Source organism: Muntiacus reevesi, chromosome 4 (genome assembly GCF_963930625.1).
Source record: "Muntiacus reevesi chromosome 4, mMunRee1.1, whole genome shotgun sequence".
Classification (NCBI taxonomy): domain Eukaryota; kingdom Metazoa; phylum Chordata; class Mammalia; order Artiodactyla; family Cervidae; genus Muntiacus; species Muntiacus reevesi.
The window spans coordinates 160603077-160627067 of NC_089252.1; the positions used below are offsets into that span (position 1 = coordinate 160603077).

The window sequence follows — 23991 nt, forward strand, 5'->3', positions numbered from 1 at the left end:
CTGCTGGCCAAGAGAGATCGCTGCTTAAGGACTGGGAACGCAAGTTCATACAGTACATGCTCCTGGTCTGTATGAAGATCCAGAGAGCAAAGAGGATGATGCTTGGTAAGCGTAGAAGCCAAACAAGGACACTAGGATGAGACCAGGGTTTAACGGCAAAGAGATAAGAACTCTGAAGCATCCATCTCTGGACAATGCTTTCCCCATGTGGGTAAAAAGATTTGAAGCCAAACAACCAAGATTCCCCATCAGAAAATTCTTGGGATGGTTCTCCTACTCCTACTTTCCTAAATGTTCTCTTCCACTTCCACCCCCACTGGAAGGACACATTCTGTCACTCACTGTGTCCATGCATTTAATCAGGGCACCGTTCTGTATCCTCTCACTTTATGTGCATTTTACAGTCCCCTCAACTGTGGTTGAGGGGATCCACCTGGAGAAACCTTTCTAAAGCTTCCAAGGAGGACCATCACCTGCACCGTCTTAAGTCGAGAGGAATAAGGTGGGCAGTTGCCCTCCCAGGGATGACAGCCCAGAAGGGGAGACAGAGAAGTTAGAACATAAATGCCCAGGTTACAGTGCACCATAGGAGCGGGTACAGGGAACAGGTATAACTCAGAGGAAGGCGTGATGAGCTCTTCTTGGTCAATGAGCACTAGAGAAGGTGAGGGAGAGCTTCCCGTAGGAGGTGCTAATTGAGTTGGAATACTGATGGAGGTATTCCAGAAAGGAGAAATAAACACGGCATAAAATGCTTGGCGTGTCCAGGAGAAGATACCAAGTTAACTATCTGGTGTGTGAGAGAGAAACTGCTATAACAAAGTAGCACAAAGTAAGTGACTTGAGCAACAGAAATGTATGTCTTGGAGACCGGGATGGGGAATTCATATAACTCTATGGCTGATTCATATCAATGTATGACAAAACCCACTGTAAAATAAAAAAATAAATAAAAAAAAAAAAAAAAAAGAAAGAAATGTATGTCTTGCAGGTATGAAGGTTGTAGGTCCAGGATCAGGGTGCTGGCAGCACCGGTTCCTTCTGAGGGTCTTGTGGGAAGGCTCTGTTCCAGGTCTCTCTCCTCACTTCTGGGGCTTTGCTGGCAGCGTGGGGCTCCTTGGCTTGTGGAAGCATCACCCTGATCTCTGTTATCGCCTTCATATCTTGTTCACCCTGTGTGCATCTGTGTCTAAATTTCCCCTTTATGAGAGGACCCCGGTCATACTGAACTACGGCCCCCACTAATAACCTTATTGATTTTTTTTTTTTATTCAGTCTCCGTAGAGACTGTCAAAAATTGCCAATGCCGACTATATTTCAAGTCGTCACGGCGGGGTATTGGGAAAAGTTTTCAATTAGCAATAATCGCGCCTCGGATAAACCTCATTGGCTACGATACTGCCACTGCGCAAAGCTCCTTATTTTAAGTTTGTTATTTCTTTGGAGACCCTGTTTTCAAGTAAGGCCATGTTCTGAGTTTCTGGGGGTTAAGGATCCAACATATGAATTTTGGAGGGGCCCCAACTCAACCCTTAACAACCTACATTAAAGGACAGGCTAGAGAGAAGGAACAAAAGAGTCATCCAGGAAAAGAGCAGGATGATGCAAGGTCAGAGAAAAGTGGGGGCAAAACTGCTTGTCATTTAGGGCAAGTAAGTGGAAGCAGCAGATCCCAGCTCCGACGTGTTCTTTCCTCCTGAGCCTCGTTTCTCATTTGCATGGTAGGGGGCAAACTGCTTCTCCAGAGGGTTGCTGAGAGGATTAAATGCGATCATGTACATAAACTCTTGGCATATTACTACATATAAATGTACTGTGTTGTTAACATAGTAATATATGGCACATATTTTATGCATAGTAATATACAAGTATTACTAAAATATTTTTAAATAAAACAGCATTCAATAAATAGGAAGCACTAAAAACTAAATAGTAGCATAAAAACTGAGTTTAGTCACACAGTAGTGAAATCTTTAATATTCACATGCTACATTATGCCAGAGGACTCTGTCATCAATTTCCTCACTGGATATACAACACTATTTAAAAGCCAACACCTTGGAGGCTGCTCTTGCCTCCCACCCCGTGGAGAGCTTATCAAATTCCACACTGGCTTCATGTGACCAAAAACCTATGGGAATGTACAAGCACAAAGAAAGTGAATTGTGGCTGCAAAACAGGATTTCAAAATATTCCCCCTTGTACTTTTTGTGGAAATTAAACATCTGATTTGACACCTCCTGAATCTTTTTCTCCCAGGAGTGTGGTTGGGATTTAACTCGATAACTGATCTGCCCAGGAGAGCAAAACAAAACCCAGCCTTGCTCTGTGCATCTAGTGACAGGATATTCAAAAAGTAAGTTCCACCTCCTTCCATCATTCCTACCACCAAAGAGATTCCAAGATCCATCATTTAGCACAGTGACTGTTTTGGTTTTTCTTTCTTTTTTTTTTTATACTTGGTTGCAGTGTGAGAACTTGTTTAGACAAAATCTCTCTTGGAAATATATTTTCTTACATTCATGGCACTCTCAAATGATGCCTAAAGTGGCCATCTGCATCATGACTTGTCATGTTAGACCTAGAAAGCTGAGTTGGTTTAATCTGATCTTTGAGATTCTCCCGGCCTCCAGGCCCTGGCACTACCAATATTTTACAGGTATGTTTAAGAAGCCCAAGTTCCCTTTGGTGATATCCATCTAAGCAATGTTTCTGAAAGCATCTAAGAAAAGTTCTGAAACATGCCCATTGTCTAAACATCTGTGAGTTATGGCTCCTCATATGATTTTTTTTTTTTTTTTGCTTTTAAATAATTTTATTTTCTATCAGCCCTAAATCTTCTGTTGTAAGAGTAGAACCACCCTTTTACTTTACTCATCCTTGACTGCTCCAAGCATATATACAAGCAGCCTGTTTGGAACAGAAGGAAAATTCCCAGGTGCTGCCAGTCATTGTGAGCTGCCCACCCCACCGCTGCTGCTTTTAATGTGTGGAGGACCAGGATGAGCGAAGAAGGCCCTCCATGCGCGCCTCTTGGACTGTGAGTTCATACATGTTCTCATGTTTCTTCTGTCACTTGCTCTCTTGCGTTAGTCCTGCTCCTTCAGAGGGGGGCACTCATCCCTCTTGCCTGGATTCCTGCAACAGCCTGGGAGTGGTCTCTCCTTCTCAATGTCAGCATCTATGTTAACTTAAACTCTGAAGACCTAGCCTTTACCTTGGGCTTCTGGATCCTCCTTGGTTTCCGCTGCTCTCAGAATAAAGTCCAAATATCCTCACCTATCTTTCACATCTATGTGAAAAGCTATGTCCCCCTGCTCGTGTTCCTTGAGAACCTCCAAACACCATTTGCTCTCGCTGGGTGGACCTTGGTGGGTGCTTTCCTTATTCTCCTCCCTCTGAGGGGAATGCAGGCACCCCCATCTCCCTCAGGCCTCAACCTACCTTCTCCACGAAGTCTTCCTGACAGCTCCAAGTGGGAGTGGCCCCCTTCCCTACGAATTCCTGTAGCCCCATCTCTGCCTCACCTAGGGCTCATATTACTTTATACTGTTACTGAACATGCAACAAGCCAAAATGCTAAGATGCCGAAGCTTCCAGCAAAGAGAAAGTTTATTTGCAAGGCAGTCAAGCTAGGAGATGGGAAAACATATCTCAGATCCCCCTCCCCCCAAAGGCAAAGGGCTCGGGGTGTTTATGGGATGAAGAATATAGCAGCTGGGCCATCTGAGGCAAGGGGAGCTTGGGAAAAGCTGATTGGAAAAATATCTAATTATGATCCTGTGCAGGTGTAACTAAGGTACAGGCTTCTACATGTTCAAACACTGAGGCACTTAGCATGATTTAAGGGTGGAGTTTTCAGCCTTCTAATGTCAAAATGTCACCATATGGACACTCACACTGGTCCAACCCAGTCTTAACCAGCTCAATTCCAGCTAGACACAGGCGACTCCTAGTTCCTAGAAAACAGCTGGGGCAGATATCTTCTTGTTTAGACTGTGTGCAGCTTGGAGGACATGCCAAGTCTTTTGTAGCAACAGTTAAAATGAGCTACATTAGTGAAGGCAGGTAAAATGGACTTGGCTGATGATTACCCATGGTTTCACTACTGTATTTACTTGTATATCTGCTCAGCTCTCTCCTGCACTGTGAACTTCTTGAAAACAGAGATACATCTGGTTCATGCCCTCAAAGTATCTCGTGAAGCTTCTTACACACACAGCAAGCGCCAGATCAATATCCAGGGGTGACTGACTGCCAGGCATTGAGAGTGTCTTGGCCAGACATGAGAGCAAGGAAGCCTCACAACAGATTTTTCTAGTGTCTCAGCAAGATTTTATATATTGTGGCTGCTTGGTTTTCTCAGCTGAAATTAATTTGGAAACAGGCATTTACAGAACAAATTGCTTTCAAATGAATAGACGAAGTACAACAAAAATCTCAAAAATCATCATTGTGCACTGTCTACCTGGATACAGCTTCAACCACACTTTTATAAGAAACACTGCCTGCCATGCAGATCCACCAAATAATTTAGCCCCCTGTGACAGCCCTCTTTTGCTTTCTCTCATATATTCTTAGCACAGTCCCCATGGTAATAGAAACTTAGGCTGAAAGCAAGATGGTTGTGTGGGGGTGGAAAGGAGGTGAGTGGTGGTTTTCTGTCTGACTTGGCCTGCTGTTGCTTCAGGTTCATCATTTGCATTTTGTCTTGGTTTTGATAAACTAAATTGCTTATCAGGTATCTTGTTTTCTGGAAGTTCTGCTGAAATGCATTTGAGCGAAGAGCTCTTGGTGTTACAAGGCCTCAGAAGTACACTTACTTGGGAGCTTGTGATTTTTTTCCCATGGAAGGCAGAAAGACCCCAGTTAGTTTGTATTCCTTACTCTGTACAACTAGGTTTCTAGACATAGAGTTGGCCAAGAAGAACAGCAGAGCAAAGCAAGCACCTGGGTTATGCCTCTGTGCTTGTGTGCATGTGTGTGTGTTTATGTGAGTGTGTGGGTGGATGGAGGGAGTATCAAGTGCAGATGAGACACTGCGTGGTAACTTAACAGCTATAGGTAGAGAAAGGAAGAGGTTCTGTCAACTAATACTGAAAAAAGATCTGGGGTCTAGATGGCTCCCATCAACCCATGAACATCACTCATGAAATGAGAGTGAGTGAGAAGTGACCTTCAGCCACAGCATCCCCAGACTGAGGATGTGACTTGGTGACTTTCTCTTTTACTATTTATTTTGGCCTTTGATATTTCTTATTGTCATCTTTTCTCTGACTCAGTAGTCCTCAAGAAAGATTTGCAATGTTATGCATGTACCTTCCTTCTCCTCATTTTCTTTTTACCCACCTCCCAGTGTTTGGGCCTGTTCTGCGAGAAGAATTTCAGACTTTCTCTTTGGAAATAGATTCTCTATTTCCCCTTTGCCTCTCTGAGAATCACTTTTGAAATACTGAGATAGAGAGTCATTGATCATCTACTCATAATTCATATAGTATTCCAAAGTTTCTTTCACATAGAGAATACCAGCCGTGTGAAATCTAGGTTACCTGGACTCACCTGACACTTCTCAATCTTTCCTGTACCGTGAGGCTCCCTAAACTCCTGGTTTGTCTGTTGGTGGTTGTAAAATGCTTGGAATTGAACCCACTTTTTCTGCCCTTTTGCCACCTCAAGGTGCCCAGTGCCTGAGATTATCTCAGGCCTCCTGGCATGGCACGGCCATGTAGCACCCCTCTAGATGTTATTCTGGGGTATAGCCCACACTTCATACCCATTTATCTCTTCTATTTTCTCCCAGTCTCAATATTCTTGAATGTAGTTTCCTGTTCTTCAGGTTAACTGGATAGGTAGTCTTAGAAAATCCTTCAAAATCTGCTTCTGATGACTAATAGTTCAAGACTTCCCTTTCACTTTAAATATGTATATAGATCAGGGATCTTCACTTAGAATATATCAGTTGGATTTTACTATCTGGACAAATTGTGTGTGTGAGAGAGAGATTGACAGAGACAGAGACACAGAGAGAGAGAAACAAAGGGGGAAAACAGGGTCTTTTTGGCATGCTTTAAATTGGGCTGTATCCACCATCATGACTTCCTTCCCAAGTGGTGCTAGTGGTCAAGAACCCACCTGCCAATGCAGGAGACGTAAAATACCTGGGTTCAGTCCTGGGTCAGGAAGATTCCATGGAGGAGGGCACGGCAACCCATTCCAGTATTCTTGCCTGGAGAATCCCATGGACAGAGGAACGTGATGGGCTACAGTCCATGGGGTCACAAAGAGTCAGACACGACTGAAGCCACTTAGCACGCTCGTACCACCATCATGCCCCCTAACTGTATCTGTCGTGGGAAGGCGCTAGGTGGTAAGTACAGAACCCTTAGTAGTGAATGTGGCGAGGAGTAAAAAATGGTTATAGATCCTTGCGATGGGTTGACAGTGTGTGGCACCCAGACACACTCCCACAGCAGGTGCCTCTCGGTACATCCCTGCTGATGAGGCAGTGGTAGAAAGGGTGTTTGTGATTCTGCTAACACTCCTTTGCTGCTTAGCAGCATGTGTGTCCTGTACATTGTATGAAAGAAATGACTTGTTCTTCAACATTCAGTAGGGCTGCAAAGGGTTTTGTCATGTATCCTTATTCAATTTTGAATATATCACAGCCTTTTATGAGGAAGCTTTCAGCTCTTTAGTCAAGAGCTGACTTGCAAAACTTAGAAAAACCCATTTCATTTCAAATGGGGGTGAAGCAGAATTTTTGTTTGCTATCTTTGTATGAAGTTTATAACTGAAGTCCTGAGAAATGTCTCTAAGATTAATTAATGGCAGTGATGAAGGTGTGAATGTGGCATTCTGTCTAGGTTATTTACAGGAAAAGAGTTTTGTACATTTAAAAAACATGATTGCTAAAACTAAGCTAATGGTGTTAGTCTGGAATAAAGATGCCTGTGGAAAAGACAGAGCTTATCCACTCACACGTCTTCTATCTCAAGCATCTACATCTCAACATTTTAAAATATAAGAGGAGAGCAATACCAAGTGCTTCTTTCCTTTTGGTGTCATTTTTCACCAGAAAGTTTCAAGTAACAATTATGTTTTTAAAAATCCCCTGAGAAGTAATTTTTCCTGAAAATAATATATTTAATTCAATTAGTATAGCAACCTACTTCAGTACTCTTGCCTGGAAAATCCCATGGACGGAGGAACCTGGTAGACTACAGTTCATTGAGTCTCGAAGAGTCAGACACAACTGAGAGACTTAATTTTCACTTCACTTTCATGCATTGGAGAAGGAAATGGCAACCCACTCCAGTGTTCTTGCCTGGAGAATCCCAGGGACAGAGGAGCCTGGTGGGCTGCCGTCTATGGGGTCGCACAGAGTCGGACACGACTGAAGTGACTTAGCAGCAGCAGTGGTATAGCATTTTTAAATTGCTGGACATCACATATCTTATTTTGTCTTCACAGAATTGCCTGAGACAGATTTTTCTCATCCCCGTTTGACATCAAGCCATAGTCACTGGGTGGTGAGAAAAATAAGGCTAAAATCTAGGTTTTTTTGATTCCCAATTTTACATTGCTCTTATTGGCTCATAAAGGAAAGGGAAAGGAAGCAGTACTGGCTGAAAAGTCATAGAAGAGGTCCACGTTTCCCAAGTGAATAGGATGTTACTGGTCCACGTTTCCCAAGTGAAGACGATGTCACTGGTCCACGTTTCCCAAGTGAAGACGATGTTACTGGTCCACGTTTCCCAAGTGAATATGATGTTACTGGTCCACGTTTCCCAAGTGAAGACAATGTTACTGGTCCACGTTTCCCAAGTGAATACGATGTTACTGGTCCACGTTTCCCAAGTGAAGACGATGTTACTGGTCCACGTTTCCCAAGTGAAGATGATGTTACTGGTCCACGTTTCCCAAGTGAAGATGATGCTACTGGTCCACGTTTTCCAAGTGAATATGATGTTACTGGTACTAGTGTATAACCTAGGGGTTCAAATTCACATTCTGTCTCTACTTTTAGGTAATTTTCTGGTCATAGTTTCGGTAGTATAACACAGTGGTAACTAATTGTTTTTATTTTTAAATGCCTTTAGTAAACCAGCATGGGAAATGATCTTAAGAAAGTTTTACATAAATAAAGATCTGCCTACACTTTGGGAATTACTGGGTACTACTAGATAATTTATTATCAATCAAAATTTAATTTAGCCCCCAACTTTTCTCCAGACCTTTGTTAGAATTCCCCTTTTTGGTCTATTTTTAATTCTAAATGAGGGCCACACTCCTTTTTAGATTTCTCCAGGGCTCTAATACTTGAGGTTACCTTAAGGTTTAAGATTCTTCTTCAGGTATTATAAGTATATTAGAAAGGTGGAATGGTAAACTTGGAAGTGGTAAGTTTATGAGCCTTTTTGTTTATTTGGATTTTTTCATTTTCACAATGGGAATATATTGTACTTTTATAACAGGAGAATATTTTCATGCCATTTTAGATAAGCAAAATTATAAAAAGGAGGAAAGAAGGGAGGGAGGGAGGAAGGAAGGAAAAAAGAGAAAAAGAAAACAAGCCTTGAGAAGAGCATTGTTGGGCTGCTGCTGTGATTATCTTGCCATGATTATCCTGTTGAGGCCATGGGGCCAGACCACACCCTTGAAGGAGATGTTTTCGTAAAGGAATGAGTGTTCCCACTGTTGGCTGTTCTGGGAAGAGGCTAGTTCTGGATCTGAAAAGCTCCATTTCAGGGTTAAGTTGGAAGGTGTGGAAATGCCAGAGAGTTCTGATTGGTGGGACTTAAGTTAGACCCGACCCAGCGAGGAAGAAGGCTGACTGTGACTCTGTTGAGGGACTCAGTCACCATATCTAGTAGCAGCTGAAGCGAGGGACCTGTAGAAGCCCGTCGGCTGGGCTAAAGTAAGAACAGAATCGCAGCACATGGGTGGCCCTGGAGCGTAGTGACATCATGAAGATGGTGGACATCGGGTACAACCAGGTGACCAGAGGGGATGCCATGGTATTGAAACTGGAGGGGTGAAGGGAGAGGGGAGTGTGTTCCCAAGACGCAGGAGACTTGCTAGGAGACCCCTTGAGGCAGAGAAGTTCCCAGGGGTTAAGCTGGTAGGGGTTAAGTTGGGCAGTGGTGGCTCTTATCATTGCCGAGTTAGATATAAAAAGCAAGTGTGACATTTTCTCATTCCTCAGACTGGTGAGACCTGCCTGGGACATGAGTGGTGGGGAGTAGGCATGGATGAAAGAAAATGCATCAAAATGTGGAGTGAAAATACATGTAAGTTGTTCAGTTAGAGGCATTTTTTTTTTTCCTATGATTTTCAAGTCACGTACAGTTTCTGCCACAATTAAAAATATCAGCATGTTATAAAAGTTATGTGTTGTGTTTGGTTTCAACCCTCAGGCCCTGTTCAATCAGGGTGTCTTTGCTGCCTCTCCGAGTATTGCAGTTATGGAATTATTATTCTTACTATGTCAGTGTATGGAATTAGTCCTTTGCCAGCTCTCCGGGACCTGCTTCCAAGTTGACACTCTGTAGGCTCCAGCTCCTTCAGAGTCCCTCTTTCCCCCTTCACAAAGGAGAACAAAGGAAGCTAAATTATATCATATCTAAATATTCAGAAGTGGCAAAGCTGATTGTTATTTTGTTAAACAGTCAGGAAGTAACTGCTGAGTGAACCCTTCAAGGAATCTAGAAACCTCCTAACTTGCCCAGCATATTTTAAGGATTCAATAAAGATTTGTTGAATGAACAGTATACCCAATCAATACGTTAATTAATTCTCTAAGTAATTGCATGCTAGGTATTATTTAGAATTTAAATGTTGACTCCTTTGTAATAGCTCTGTGTTCCTAATATTTTTCAGTTCTATAGACTGAAGTTCAGCAAAAAACTTCCTGAGAGATGTGTAATATATACTATAGGGTTATACTGTTCAGTATAACAGCCACTAGTCAGATTAAAGTGCAGGTAGAATGGATTAAGATGTGTTGTAAAATGCACACTGGATATTGAATTATTTTATTAATATTTTAAAATTTTGGTTACATGTTGAAATGATAGTCTTTTGGATATATTAGGTTAAGTTGAATATATTGTTAAAATTAATTTCACTGGTTTCTTTTTATTTTTTAAAATATTTGTGGACTTAAAAAATGCTCACAGCCTGAACGTTAAGAGTTATGTTTTATTTGGTGGGAATTTTTAGAACTTCAAGCCTAGGAGACAGCACCTCAAATAACCCGAGAGAACTGCTCCAAGGAGGATACCAGGGGGAGCCAGGTTATATGGAAATTTTGCAACAAAAGTCAGGTGGTCAGAACATCAAAAGATGATTAATTAAAGAAAATCAGATATCACAAATTAAGAAATTTAGCGCTTTTCTTTGGGAGTCTGGGCTCATTGAAATCATTCCTTTGATTATGCATCTCACCTATCTGGGACCAGTATCCTGTGTTTCCAGAAAAACATCTACTTTTGCTTCATTGACTATGCTGAAGCCTTTGACTGTGTGGATCACGACAAACTGTAGAAAGTTCTTAAAGAGATTGGGATACCAGACCACCTTACCTGCCTCCTGAGAAATCTGTATGCAGGTCAGAAAGCAACTGTTAGAACCGGACATGGAACAATGGACTTGTTTAGCATTGGAAAAGAGTACATCAAAGCTGTGTATTTTCATCCTGCTTATTTAACTTATATGAAGAGTACATCATGCAAAATACTGGGCTGGATGAAGCACAAGCTAGAACCAAAGTTGCCAGGAAAAATATCAATAACCTCAGATATGCAGATGACACCACTCTTATGGCAGAAAGCAAAGAGGAAATAAAGAGCCTCTTGATGAAAGTGAAAGAGGAAAGTGAAAAGTTGGCTTAAACCTTTTTCAAAAAATGAATATCATGGCATCTCATCCCGTCACTTCATGGCAAATAGATAGAGAAACAATGGAAACAGTGACAGACTTTATTTTCTTGGGCTCCACAATCACTGCAGATGGTGATTGCAGCCATGAAATTAAAAGATGCTTGCTCCTTGGAAGAAAAGCCAAGACCAACTTAGACAGCATATTAAAAAGCAGAGACATTACTTTGTCAACAAACGTCCGTCTAGTCAAAGCTGTGGTTTTTCCAGTAGTCATGTATGGATGTGAGAGTTGGACCATAAAGAAAGCTGAGTGCCAAAGAATTGATGCTTTTGAACTCTGGTGTTGGAGAAGACTCTTGAGAGTCCCTTGGACTGCAAGGCAATCAAACCAATCAATCCTAAAGAAAATCAGTCCTGAATATTCATTGGAGGGACTCATGCTGAATCTCCAATACTTTGGCCACCTGATGCAAAGAGCTGACTCATTGGAAAAGACCTTAATGCAGGGAAAGATTGAAGGCAGGAAGAGAAGGGGAGGACAGAGGATAAGATAGTTGGATGGCATCACTGACTCAATGGACATGAGTTTGTGCAAGCTCTGGGAGTTGGTGATGGACAGGTAAACCTGGCGTGTTGCAGTCCATGGGGTCACAAAGAGTCAGACATGATTGAACGACTGAACTGAACTGATCCTGTGTTTTCACATCCAGTTTCCTCAGGGTTCACCATAGGGAGTGACTGTAGGGAGTGGCAGTAGTCTAGTGGCTGCTAGACGGCAGGTATTCTTTTCCTCAGACTCACCAGCTCACGTTGGAAGAGTGAAATCACTGATGACTGCGATTTCCTTGTTTATTCATATGGCATAAAATATTTCATTTCTCATATGGTTGCTAGAAATTTTAAAGTCACATATGTAGCTCATAATATTTCTATTGGATAGCACTATTGTAACAAACATTTTTAAAGGAGGGGATTTATCACATAGTTTTAATATGATTTTATTATAGTACTAAAAGTCTCCTTTGTCACACTTCGGCTGTATACTGCTGTAAACCCTCATTTCTTCTCTTGGTCATATAATGATTATTTGACGGTAAGAGGATCATAAAGTCAAGAGGCAGTATAAAAGCAATGCTGCCACTGTTAACTGCAAAATATGGGGTGGGTTAGAAGTTTCAGGACTAAAAGTACAAGAATTTTGTTTAGAGGAACTGAATAGATGATAATGAGCTCATAGGAGCAGAATACACCAAGTACATGAGCTATTAGGAATGTGAATGTATGTTTGAAAAAGAGGGACATTTGTTATGGAAGATTATTGTGAGATGGTGCAGTAGAGTGTTGTATTTTCAGGTGTGATTCCATCATTTGGTATCTTAAAATCTTACAGATCTATTTTCAAGCAAGATGGACCATCTGTACCTGAGGTACTTTTCAGAAATCCCAATCTTAACTGTCAAAACCTTGGTAAGAGTGAATGATATTTCAAACTGCCAAAGAGAATACTAACCATCCATCTGATAACATTCTAGCCAACAACTAATACATTTGGATAGTATAAGCCCGGTTTCTCATCCAGATGTCCTCACTTCAGTTCAGTCGCTCAGTCGTGTCTGACTCTCTGTGACCCCATGAACCGCAGCACACCAGGCCTCCCTGTCCATCACTTAAACATGGTTATATACCATAGTCTCAACTTCTTTGAGTTGATGTAAGAAATGACCATGCAATATATATGTGACATGTTTTTATAGAACTGATGTTATCCAGTGGGTTTCTCAAAGTCTCTGTGATTAGGATCCATATGAATAATTTGTCCTTGATTTTAGAATGTTTTTTAAAAAAAAAGTTCTCTCCTTAAAAACTCATCTTTCCTTTTGCTTGACAAAGAGATCCCATGATACTGCTCTTTTGCCTTGGGTAATCATAAGCTCAGAATTAATTTAGTACTTAATTGTGGTAATAGTTTAATTTCTGGTTCTTGATAGAATTATCTTTCTCTAACTCCTTTCCACTCTCTTATTTCGACTTGAAATACCCTCAGTACCTAATTACACAGGTGGCTCTTGGTGGACTGGGGCTCACGCTCAGCTACCCTGACATGAAAAGTACTCAGCACCTCCCCTCTATGCCCAGGGCAGCCACACATGATCCCGGGAAACTCTCGCTCTGTCCTCAGTTAAGGTTCAGCCATGTATTAATTTTTCTGATGGAATATGTAGAGAGTCCCAGACTAAGTAGAAATATAACATATTAAGATATGCCTGAATATATTCTAACCCTAATTCAAGGTAAGGGAAAAATAGCCTCCCCCTCCCCCCGCTCTTTTTTTGCTTTTATAAAGAATGAAAGCCCTAAAGGAAAGAAAAAAAAAATCTCTCTGAAGTAGAAATAAGGAAGAACTAAAGAATTGCAAACTGAGAAAGGTGACAATGATAAAACCTTGAATTAAAAGTCCAGTTGTGTAATGAAATTATGCCCAATACTTTATGCAAAATTCCTACTAGGTTATATAACGCCCTATATGATCGATTTCCAGCCTGCCTTTCTGACATTGTCCTGTCCCTCTTCTGCTCCAGGCATACTGACCTTCATATTCCTCAGCTGGGCCGAGCTCATTCTTGCCTTAGGACCTTTGTACTAGCTGTGGCTTCTACCTGAAATACTCTCACTACATGTTTACATGTGTGTCTCTTTGTTATTATCCGAGTTTCATCCCAGGGCTTCCCAGTGGTACAGTGGTAAAGAATCTGCCGACCAATGCAGGAGATGCAAGAGACATGGGTTTGATCCCTGGGTCAGAAAGATCCCCTGGAGTAGGAACTGGCAACCCACTCTTGTAGTCTTGTCTGAAAAATTCCACAGACAGATGAGCCTGGTGGACCACAGTCCATGGAGTTGCAAAGAGTTGGACACAACAGTGACTGAGCACCCACATGTTTCATCCCAAGTAACAATCAGTGAGACGGTTTCAGGCCATTCGAAGAAGTCCCTGTAACTTCAGCCCCTGTCACATCAGTTTTCTTCATTCCTTGCTCTCATCACTATCTGAAATCATATTTGGCCATGTTCCATCTTTAGAATGAAAGCATCTGACTAGAGATGTTATTTGTCTGTTCACATCTCTGTCCTCAGCTCCTCATGTTACTGAATCACACTTGGGTCCACTCACTCACACACAGTAAAGCCCATCTACTGACACCAGATCGTGGTGAAGGAAGGTGCAGCGTTTATTGCAGGGCACCAAGCAAGGAGTCCAGGACGGCTAGAGCTCAAAACCCCTGAACTCCTGGGCAAGTGATAGCAGAGCTTTTTTAAAAGGCAAGGTGAGGGAGGGGAGTACCAGGCTATGTGATCAGCTCCTGTACAGTTCTCTGACTGGTTGATGGTGAGGCAACTGGGCAGTGTCACAGATGTAACATTATCAGTCTTTAGGCTCCAGTAGGTCTGGGAACTATGTGCTCATGATCAAGTAGTTAATTTCTTCCATTTGGTGGTGGATTCAGCATGTATAAAATAACTCAGGAAACATGCATCAGATACTATTATCTAGGTACTTCAGAAAGGAGCTAAAGCAGAGGATATGGGGGACGGGTCTGTCCCAGGACGGCCCCATAGAGTCTGCTTAGTCACACTAGGACAGTGTCAGGCATATGGAAGGTTCTCAATAAATATTTTCAAATCTATTTATTTACTCATCTATTATTGTCTTAGGTCAGGTTCCCTGTGAAACACTTTCAAATGGAGAATTTAGTGACAGGAGCCTTTGGGATCAACACCTGGGGGTAGGGAAGGAGGTAAGACTGGACAGAGGGAGGAATTGAACTGTGATGGGCTCACAACAAAACTTTAGTCAGTCCCACAGGAAACTGGAGTTGGAGGATCCTTGGAGTTGTCACACCTTGAGGCAAGAGGGCTTGGATTTCATACATCTGGAAAGCGGACAAAACCTTGGGTCACTCAGCTGTCTTCAGTCAGGGCTATCAATCCTAGGCATGAGACTCAGCCACTGACTCTGTCCCAAAGGGGGAGGAGGAATCCTGGCCACGGAGCACATGAGCAGTGCAGTTCATTACCTGGCCAAGAACAGGTCTAGGTGTTGATGGTCCAGCAGTGAACTAAAGGAGGAGTATGGGTTCCTCCTGAGTCCCTGCGTCCCTGCCACTCCAACTGATACACTCTCATGCTGCAGGGATTTCTCATTCTTAAGATACAGTTTATGTAGACTCCTGGAAATAGAAAGTAGAATGGTAGTTCCCACGGCCTTGGAGGTAGGGGACTGGACAGAGGTTGATCGAAGGCCTCAAGCTTCCAGCTATAAAATGAGTGAGTTCTGAGATGAGTTCTAAGATGTGAATTTTAAGATGAGTAAGTTCATGCACAGCATGGTGACTATAGTTAACAACACTGTATTATATACTTGAAAGTTGTTAGGAGAGTAGATCATAAATGTTATTACTGCCAAAAAATGGCAATTATGTGAGGAGTTGGAGGTGTTACTAACCTTATGGTGGCAACCATTTCACAGTAGATCCATATGTCAAATCATGTTGTACACCTTAAACTTACAGATGTTATATGTAAAAAAAAAAAATCCCAATAAAAGTGGAGGGGGGGAGACAGAGTAGTTTGGCTATCCTTGTTCAAGGAGGTCTGTGTTGTTTGACCCATTGTGCCTAAGTACCGTAGCCTGACGTTTAGAGCTTTTTGTCAATGTCCCCTGCCTTTGCTGTCAGTACTCACAGTGTCAATCTCTGTGCTGTCTGCCCAGCACACAATGGACTCATTTCTTCCTTTGCCTATATTACATCTCCCAGTCCTCTCTGACATACTGTCTTACCCTCTTACACTTCATTTCAAAACTCACTCTTGCAGAATAGTCCCCATTAGCACAATGCTATTTTATCTCTTTAATACATCCACATTTATGTAATACCACATTTATGTAATACCACATTTATGTAATACGAGAAGAGGGTATGGGAATATTGGAAGATATAACTGAATGGGAATAATGCCTGCCACATAGTTAAGTGCCATTTTAAAGCTCTTTCTATGTAAATGATTGATACTAAATATTAAGTGTTGTAGCCACCACAATAAAAGAATGTGTGCATTCTGTTATGTAATAAACCTAAGTCATGGCTTACTGAAGTAAGACAGGGAAAAGAAGATTATCTAGTACCAACATCTTATTGTCAAGATGGGCAAACGGGAGCATGGTGATTTTAGGTGAATTGTCTGAGGTCACATATGTGGCTGAACTGGGATGAAAGCTCAGACTGCCTCATTCGTAAAGCATTATGGTTTTCACTTCCCCAGGCTCAGTCTCTTGGTAGCTAGTTGTTCATGTGAACAATGGCCACTCTCATCTCTACAAGGGAGGTCCCAGATGCTGAGAGCTTGAGGTATTTATGGAGGGAAGCAAACACTTTGAGTTGTGGAATTCAGAGGGAGCTGGGGACGGTGGAGACTCAAGCCCCAGGGCTGATAGAGCTGAGAAAGGTGGAGGTTGTAGGTGAGGTGGGGCAAACATTTCATTTGGCAGGTGTTAGGAAATGAGAGAATGTCAGGTATGTTCAGGAGGAAATCCATGGACAGCCTAGCTGAATATAAGAAATAAGCTAAAAGACAGCCTGTCCTGTGTGCTGCAGGCAATTCCTGATATGTCAGGAAAGGATGCTGTCATTCTCCCACCACAATTTATCACTTGACAGCTGAGAAGAGTCCTACAATGATGGCACTAAACGTTTGTTCCTAATGGGAGAGGAGTCATGCGTTCACTGCCATGCTGCTCTCACAAAGAGACCTGCTGCTTTTGCTTTGTTTTGTTTGCAAGATCTAGAGGTTGGCTTCACCATCCCACTCGTAACTTGGCCACCATGCACTCTTTTCTCTTACTATGAATACTCATGTGAAAACTTTGCAACTGTTTTAGGTAGAGTGGCCTTCTAGATGATGCTGGGGTTCCCTGTATGCTTACAGTGAGCTAGTAGTGGCAGATTTCAGGAGGAAGTGCTTGCTAGCAATTAAATTCTGATGAACAGTTAGAAATGGAAGTATTCCAGGAGACAGAGCTCTGCAGAGGCTAAGTGGGCACTAGCATTGCAAGTGTGACCAGTCACACGTTCATCTGGCAGGCAGGCAGTCTCCATGACCGCCACGGAACACAAAGGCATTGGCATGGAGGGACGCTATCAGTGACACTTAATGCTGTCAACATGCAATGGTCTCCCATCAGCAGGGAAATCCTGAGGCAATCCAAAATCATTTATCAACACATACATCAAAGCCAAAGCAAGAAAGTCATTTCCAAAGTGAGAAATGTCTAATCTATGCCATGGTTCCCAGACAAATCCCTTTCTTGTACAATACCAGATGACAAATGATGCAGCTGCTCCTCTATTGGATGCCTGCACAAAACAGGCAGAGAGGAACAGTTGCAACACATGCCATACATAATCCCTATCCCAATTGGCTCAGAGAATGGCTTTCTTTTCTATGTGTCATAAATCAGATAACATGGGAAAGTCATTTTAAAAATAGTCCCTTCATGGTAATGCATGAGTTCAGTTGTTTTAGGAGGCCAAATGTTAGTTTCAATAAAAAAAAAACACCAAGGTATCGCTGCTTTATAAGTGGTATTAGGAAAAGGTGTGGCATTTGAATGTGATTGCTGAGATTTGGAATTCCAGAAATATCAGGCATTTTGAGTAAGATATGAATAAGAGGTAAAGAACCTACTGGTCCTTTACTTAATACTTTTTAATAATACAATAGAAGTTAGAGATTCACACTCTGTTTCCCATTTTCTGGATGACACTGATCCTTCAGATTAGATCCAAAATTGGAAAACCAGGGACCAGACAAGTTGTTTTTGCTTTCCCGACATAGGTCCTTGATATCCCCCAGGGTTTCAGTGAGGATCTCATGGCTTTCTCACTATGAATGAACAGTTCTTGGTTGCCATAATTTCTGGCTCTTCTAGGTCAGGGACACATTCATAATAAACCTCTACCCTATAATTCATGTAACAGGTTTGTATTAAATCAGCCCCATTATGCTGTCTTCAAAAAAAAAAAAAAAAAAAGAAATTAGCATCCGGTCCCATCACTTCATGGCAAATACATGGGGAAAAAATGGAAACAGTGACAGATTTTATTTTCTTGGGCTCCAAAATCACTGCAGATGGTGACTGCAGCCATGAAATTAAAAGCCACTTGCTCCTTAGAGGAAAAGCTATGACAAAGCTAGACAGCATATTAAAAAGCAGAGACATCACTTTGCCTACACAGGTCCATATAGTCAAAATAATGATTTTTCCAGTAGTCATGTATGGATATGAGAGTTGGACCATAAGAAGGCTGAGCACTGCTTTTGAACTGTGGTGCTGGAGAAGACTCTTGAGAGTCTCTTGGACAGCAAGGAGATCTAACAAGTCAATCCTAAAGAAGATCATCTGAGAATATTTATTGGAAGGACTTATGCTGAAGCTGAAGCTCCAATACTTTGGTCACCTGTTGTGAAGAGATGACTCTTTGGAAAAGACCCTGATGCTGGGACAGATTGAAGGCAGGAGGAGAAAGGGGCAACAGAGGATGAGATGGTTGGATGGCATTATTGACTCAATGGACATGAGCTTAAGCAAACTCTGATGAATGGTGGAGGACAGGGAAGCCTGTTGTGCTATAGTCCATGGGGTTGCAAAGAGTCAGACATGATGGAGTGACTGAACAACAACCAACATATGTTGTCATTCCAACTGGTTTCTCTTCTAGTGCCTCTGTGCTTGGGTCCCTGTGTTGGTTTGGGACTGGATTCAGTTTCACCCTCCTACTCATTTTAGAGATAGGGTAACTTCCTCTAAACTCAGGTTGCCTGCCTGCAGCCCCACAACCTCCTGCTGGATCTCCTAAGGATCTCTGATTGTGCCAGCTCTTTGGACTCTCTTTTCCAACCTGTAGAGCTTTCTGGTCTCTAGGTCAGGCTTTATCCGACCCAATCCCCCAAGCTAGTTTCAGTGGCTAGGATTGTAGGACATAAATACTTTCTTAGTTTTAATTTTTATTTCTAAACATTCTTTAAGCTGCAGTTGCCACCTTGCTACTCCCAGTGTTTATTTGTTCATTCAAAAGCATTTAGAATTTCTATATTTTGCCAGGCACTGAAGCTGATACCAATAATAATAATAATAAGGCATGATTCTTTTTCCTTGAATTCACAGTCTAAGGTAATGTTCTATAGAGTAATATCTTATGTTTGTATAACCCCTCAGTGTTCACAAAGAACTTTCATATGTTATTTCTTGACCATTATTCTTAAAGCAATAGATTAATTGATTTTCCATATTCAAGACTACAGCTATCCCAAAGGAGTCATGAAACTAACTTTCCCATGATGTAATTCAGTTTCATACTGGAGAGAAACCTTATAAAAGTAATGAATGTGGGAAAGTCTTCAGCCAGAATTATCACCTTTTTCAACACTCAAGAATTTGTACAGGAGAGAAATGCTATAAATGTTTCATTGCCTGAGGAAACTAGTTTTTGACCTATATTAGCTGGTGAATTTTTTATTTAAAGAGGTCTCCTATTCAGGGCCATTGGGGTTTTAATACCAGGTTCATCTCTTTTAAATTGAGAGAATGTGAAATTTGTGCTTTTGAACTATATTTATAAGTAGCTTTATTAATCAAAGTTGCCAGCCTGCAGAACGTCTGATGTGCTTACATAATAATATTTTTTGTACATTTTGGTAAAATCTAACATAGGATGAATAGTCACTATGGTTAGATAAGGCATAGCAATGCCCATTGGAAAGTACAGAAATACCTAACAATGTTCTGTTGTCAACTGAAAAGCGTACCTTTGGAAATTGCAAGAAACAGCTGCCAGTGACATCCAATACCAAGTCCATAAAGGTGTGATGGCAGTGTCACTTTATGGAGCTACATTTTTTCAACTCAAATATGCCAGGCTTTTATTTAGTTTTAGGTAATTTGCTGTAACTATAGGGTGAGTTGCCCACCAGCTAAGGTTAGCACCATATGTGTATAAAATCTGTCTTCTTAAGCTCGGCAAGTAGATGGCAGGAAGGAAAACTGAGAAACCAATTTCAAAATATCTACTGCATCTTGGCAACCCGGGAATGCTCAGACCCCTCAGGACAATTTTGAAGTTGATTCTCCAAAAGCTGGAAAAATAAAACTGGCACCTGAACGGATACATTTATAAAAGCAGCTTGGGTTGTCAATCATAATCATAAATTGACTTATTATCCTGATATGTATGTTAAAGTTAAAATTTTGTGATCATCCAATAAATTATTGCAGAATTTTATCTACTCCTTTAAACTCTGTCTTTAACGATGGCCTTAGAAAAATGCTCATGAAATAGCTCTTCTCTTAAAAACCTTAGAAGAAGAAACACTTGTGAAAGCATAAACTGTGGTAAAAGAATCAAGAATTTAGACATTTCATGCTGCCATTGTATCACTGGAGTTTCAGTGTAAAAATGTTCTCTCTTTGCACTCCCCTCCAAAATGTAAAATTGTTTCAGATGAAGGTACAGAGAAGTGCTTGCAGCACCAGAAAGCTGTGCCTTACCACATGCAGCAATTCTGTGCCAGAAAACGTGCCAAACTCCACACAGCATTCTCTGGGCCCTATTCTCTGTTCCCTTCTATCTTCTCATTACAACCGTAAGGGAAACAGCTGAGTTGGGAAACCAACCGTGAGTGCCTTCCAACTGTGTCCCAGGTGTTGAAATTCATGTTACAATATGTTGACTCCTTTAATCCTTAAAGAGATTGTACTATGTTTGTGTGATTATTCCCATTTTACCTATGGGAGAACAGAACTGAGCAAGTTTAATTACTTTGCTCAAGACCACACAGCTCGTTATTTAAGCCCCTCTGCACTTCTGCCACCTGGGAGTATGTGGTGTTTATGATGCCCAGACCCAGGAAGGCCAAGATGGACTCACTAAACACATGCTACCCTCGTGGAGCTTTACATTCTTTTGGAGAAGACAGAAAAGAGAGAAAGGAGAGAGGGGAGAAGGAATGAAGGAAGGAAGGGGGGAGGAAGGACAGGAAAAAGGGAAGGAGGAGATGGTTTAATAGTGATGCGTGCCCTGAGGAAAATGAAACAGGAATGTTTAAGCACAGGATAGGAATAGGGGAAATATTAAATGGTAAAGACAGGGAGGGACAGCAGAGAAGATGACCTCTGAACTAAGAACTGAACAGAGAGGAAGAACCAGCTACTCAAGGATCAGGAGAAGAAAGTTTTAGCTGAGGGACCAACAGGCCTAGGCACTGAGGCAGAAAACAACTTCATTTGCTTCAAACACATAAATGCAAGTGCAAAAATCCTACGACATACTCAGTAAATTGAATCCAGCAGGACATTAACAAATCAATGTCAAGTCGTGCAAAAAGAATTTCAACTTTTCAGCATCTATCAAAGTAATTCACTAAATTAAAAGAGGATAAGTTGGATGATTATATCAGAAAAACTGAATTGAATATTCAATCAGATATAACCCATTCATGACAAAGAGGGAAAAATGCCCTTCAGGAACTAGAAAATCAAGGAAATTTCCTTATAGAGGCTAAGTGAACAGCTTTAGCAAACATCGTACTTAAGAGGGAAATAGTAGAGTTAATTTGGTTTAAACAGCAGTGTCATCTCTCAGGATATTATCCAACAGATGGCTGTGGCCATCAAAATAAGGCAAAGGAAATGAGGTGTAATTATTGAAAAGGAGAAGATAGAATTTGGCAGATGATATGACTGTCTACCTTTGAAATCTAAGGCAATCAACATACATTCTATTACAACTAAAAATAGCTCATCAAAGAGGCAGAGTTGGCAATCAACATACAAAAAGCAATAGGTTTTCTTTTTTATTGTAGTACTGTAAAATGCTTAACACAAGATCTACCCTTTGAACAAATTTTTAAGTGTGCAATACATTATTGTTGACTGGGAGTGCTGTATAGCAGATATCTAGAGCTTGTTCATCTTGCTTGACTGAAACTTTATGCTTGTTGATTATGACTCCACATTCCCCTCCCTCCAGTGGTTGGTCACCACTGTTCCATTCTTTGCTTTCCTGAATTTGACTATGTACTTTCGATGCCTCATATCAATGGAATGGTTGCAGTACTTTTTTCTGTGACTGGCTTATTTCACTTAGCTTAATGTTTTCGAAGTTTATCCATATTTTTGCATGTTGCAGAATTTCCTTTTCAAAAGCTGAAGAGCTTTCCATTGTATGTATATACCACATTTTCTTTATGCATTTATTTTTAGGTGGACATTCAGGGTGTTTCCGCATGTAGGCTATTGTGAACAGTGCTACAGTGAATATAGGAGTGCTAGCTTTTCTATCCACCAACAAGAACCATTAGAAAACATAATTTTTAAAAGATAATTCAGATTTACAATTGCCACAGCAACTAAGTAGTAGTCAAGAATAAGCTTCACACAAATATAGGAACTTTACAGAGAAGGATATAAATATATACTGAAAGCCGTAGAATAAGGTTTGAGTAAATGGAGAATGACTTGTGAATTTAAGGATTCAATATTGTAATGAGGAAAGTTCCTCCCAAATTTGTCTTCAGATACAATGGATTCCCAATCAAGACTGCCACAGCATTTTTCATGGAAGAGTATATATGCAAAATGGCCAAGGTGATTTTTAAACTTTTAAAATATGTTATTATAAAGTATACTAATGAAAACAACATGACTTTGTAGATAAATAGAACCATAGAACAGACTAGAAGGTCTGGTTTAGTATAAGAACCATAGAACTTTGACTTAGTGGGGAAGGGATGAACATCTCAGTAATGACATGATAACTGATTATTCATTCACAAACATAAATTCTTAATACAGAATTATGTGTGTATATGTGTATATGTCTGTGGACACATGAACTAGACACATTTACCCTGAGCAGTACATGTGGACAGAGAGGCTTGTACAAGGAGGATTTCATTATGTTGCTCAAATCATGAAACAAATTATGGCATATCCCAAATATGAAATATCATGTAGTTGATAAAAGAATCAAGTGCATCCATATGTAATCACATTGAAAAATCTCAGAATCATGTTTTTGAGATTAAAACAAATTATAAAATAATCCAATATTATACCATTCTTATAAATCAAGTTACAGAAGTTATTTCACACAAAACTCCTGATTTATTATATCTATATATGTAAACATGTATACATATAAAGCAAGGGAGATATTTTAACAGATAAAATTTTTATATATTATACAAATACTTTCACATATTTAATGTATTATATATGAACACACACACACATATATGTATATAATTGACTAAAATGTTTTCATTCCTTTAGGGAAGGGTCTGATCAGGGTTTTCAAGACTACATGGCAGAAAATTATTTTGTGCTTCAGAGATTATCTAAATATGTCATATTATGTGTTATTACATTTCCTAAGTAGAATAATGTGACGTGAATCTTCTCAGAAGAATCCCTGTAAATAAAAGATTAAACTATTGTGGGCTAATGAATGAAATGAGCTACAGAGGCTAAAACGCAATAATTTTTCACTACTTTCTGGTTAAGTATGTTGGAAATATGAACAAAGAATAAGAAGGAAAAAGGAAAGGCTAATTATTTAACCATATTCTTGTGAAAACCATAGAGTGCTTTGGCATAATTATTCACAGTCGACTTTCCTATTGTATTGGGACATGTTTGTCAAGACATATGTTAGTCCAGGGCTTAGATAGAATATTGATTTCCATTTAAAGATGGCATCACACAAGTATACAGAAATACACTGTGTAGATGCATCACAAAAGTACATAGAGTGGTTATACAAATTCTTCTTTTCTCAAAAGGAGTGTCAGATAAAGCTCAGTCAGTGCATATCAGTTCAGTTCAGTCGCTCAGTCGTGTCTGACTGTGACCCCATGGGCTGCAGCACGCCAGGCTTCCCTGTCAATCACCAACTCCAGGAGCTTGCTCAAACTCATGTCCATTGAATCGGTGATGCCACCCAACCATCTCATCCTCTGTCGTCCCCTTCTCCTCCTGCCCCCAATCCCTCCCTGC

At 40.8% G+C, this 23991-nt stretch overlaps 1 non-coding gene across 1 annotated transcript; it reads right to left on the reverse strand.

The window, feature by feature from the left end:
- Nucleotides 1-1275: 1275 nt before the first annotated feature.
- On the reverse strand, nt 1276-1416 carry LOC136167948 (U4 spliceosomal RNA). The gene has a single exon (XR_010663124.1). It is a non-coding gene; the product is annotated as a U4 spliceosomal RNA (small nuclear RNA).
- Nucleotides 1417-23991: the final 22575 nt, after the last annotated feature.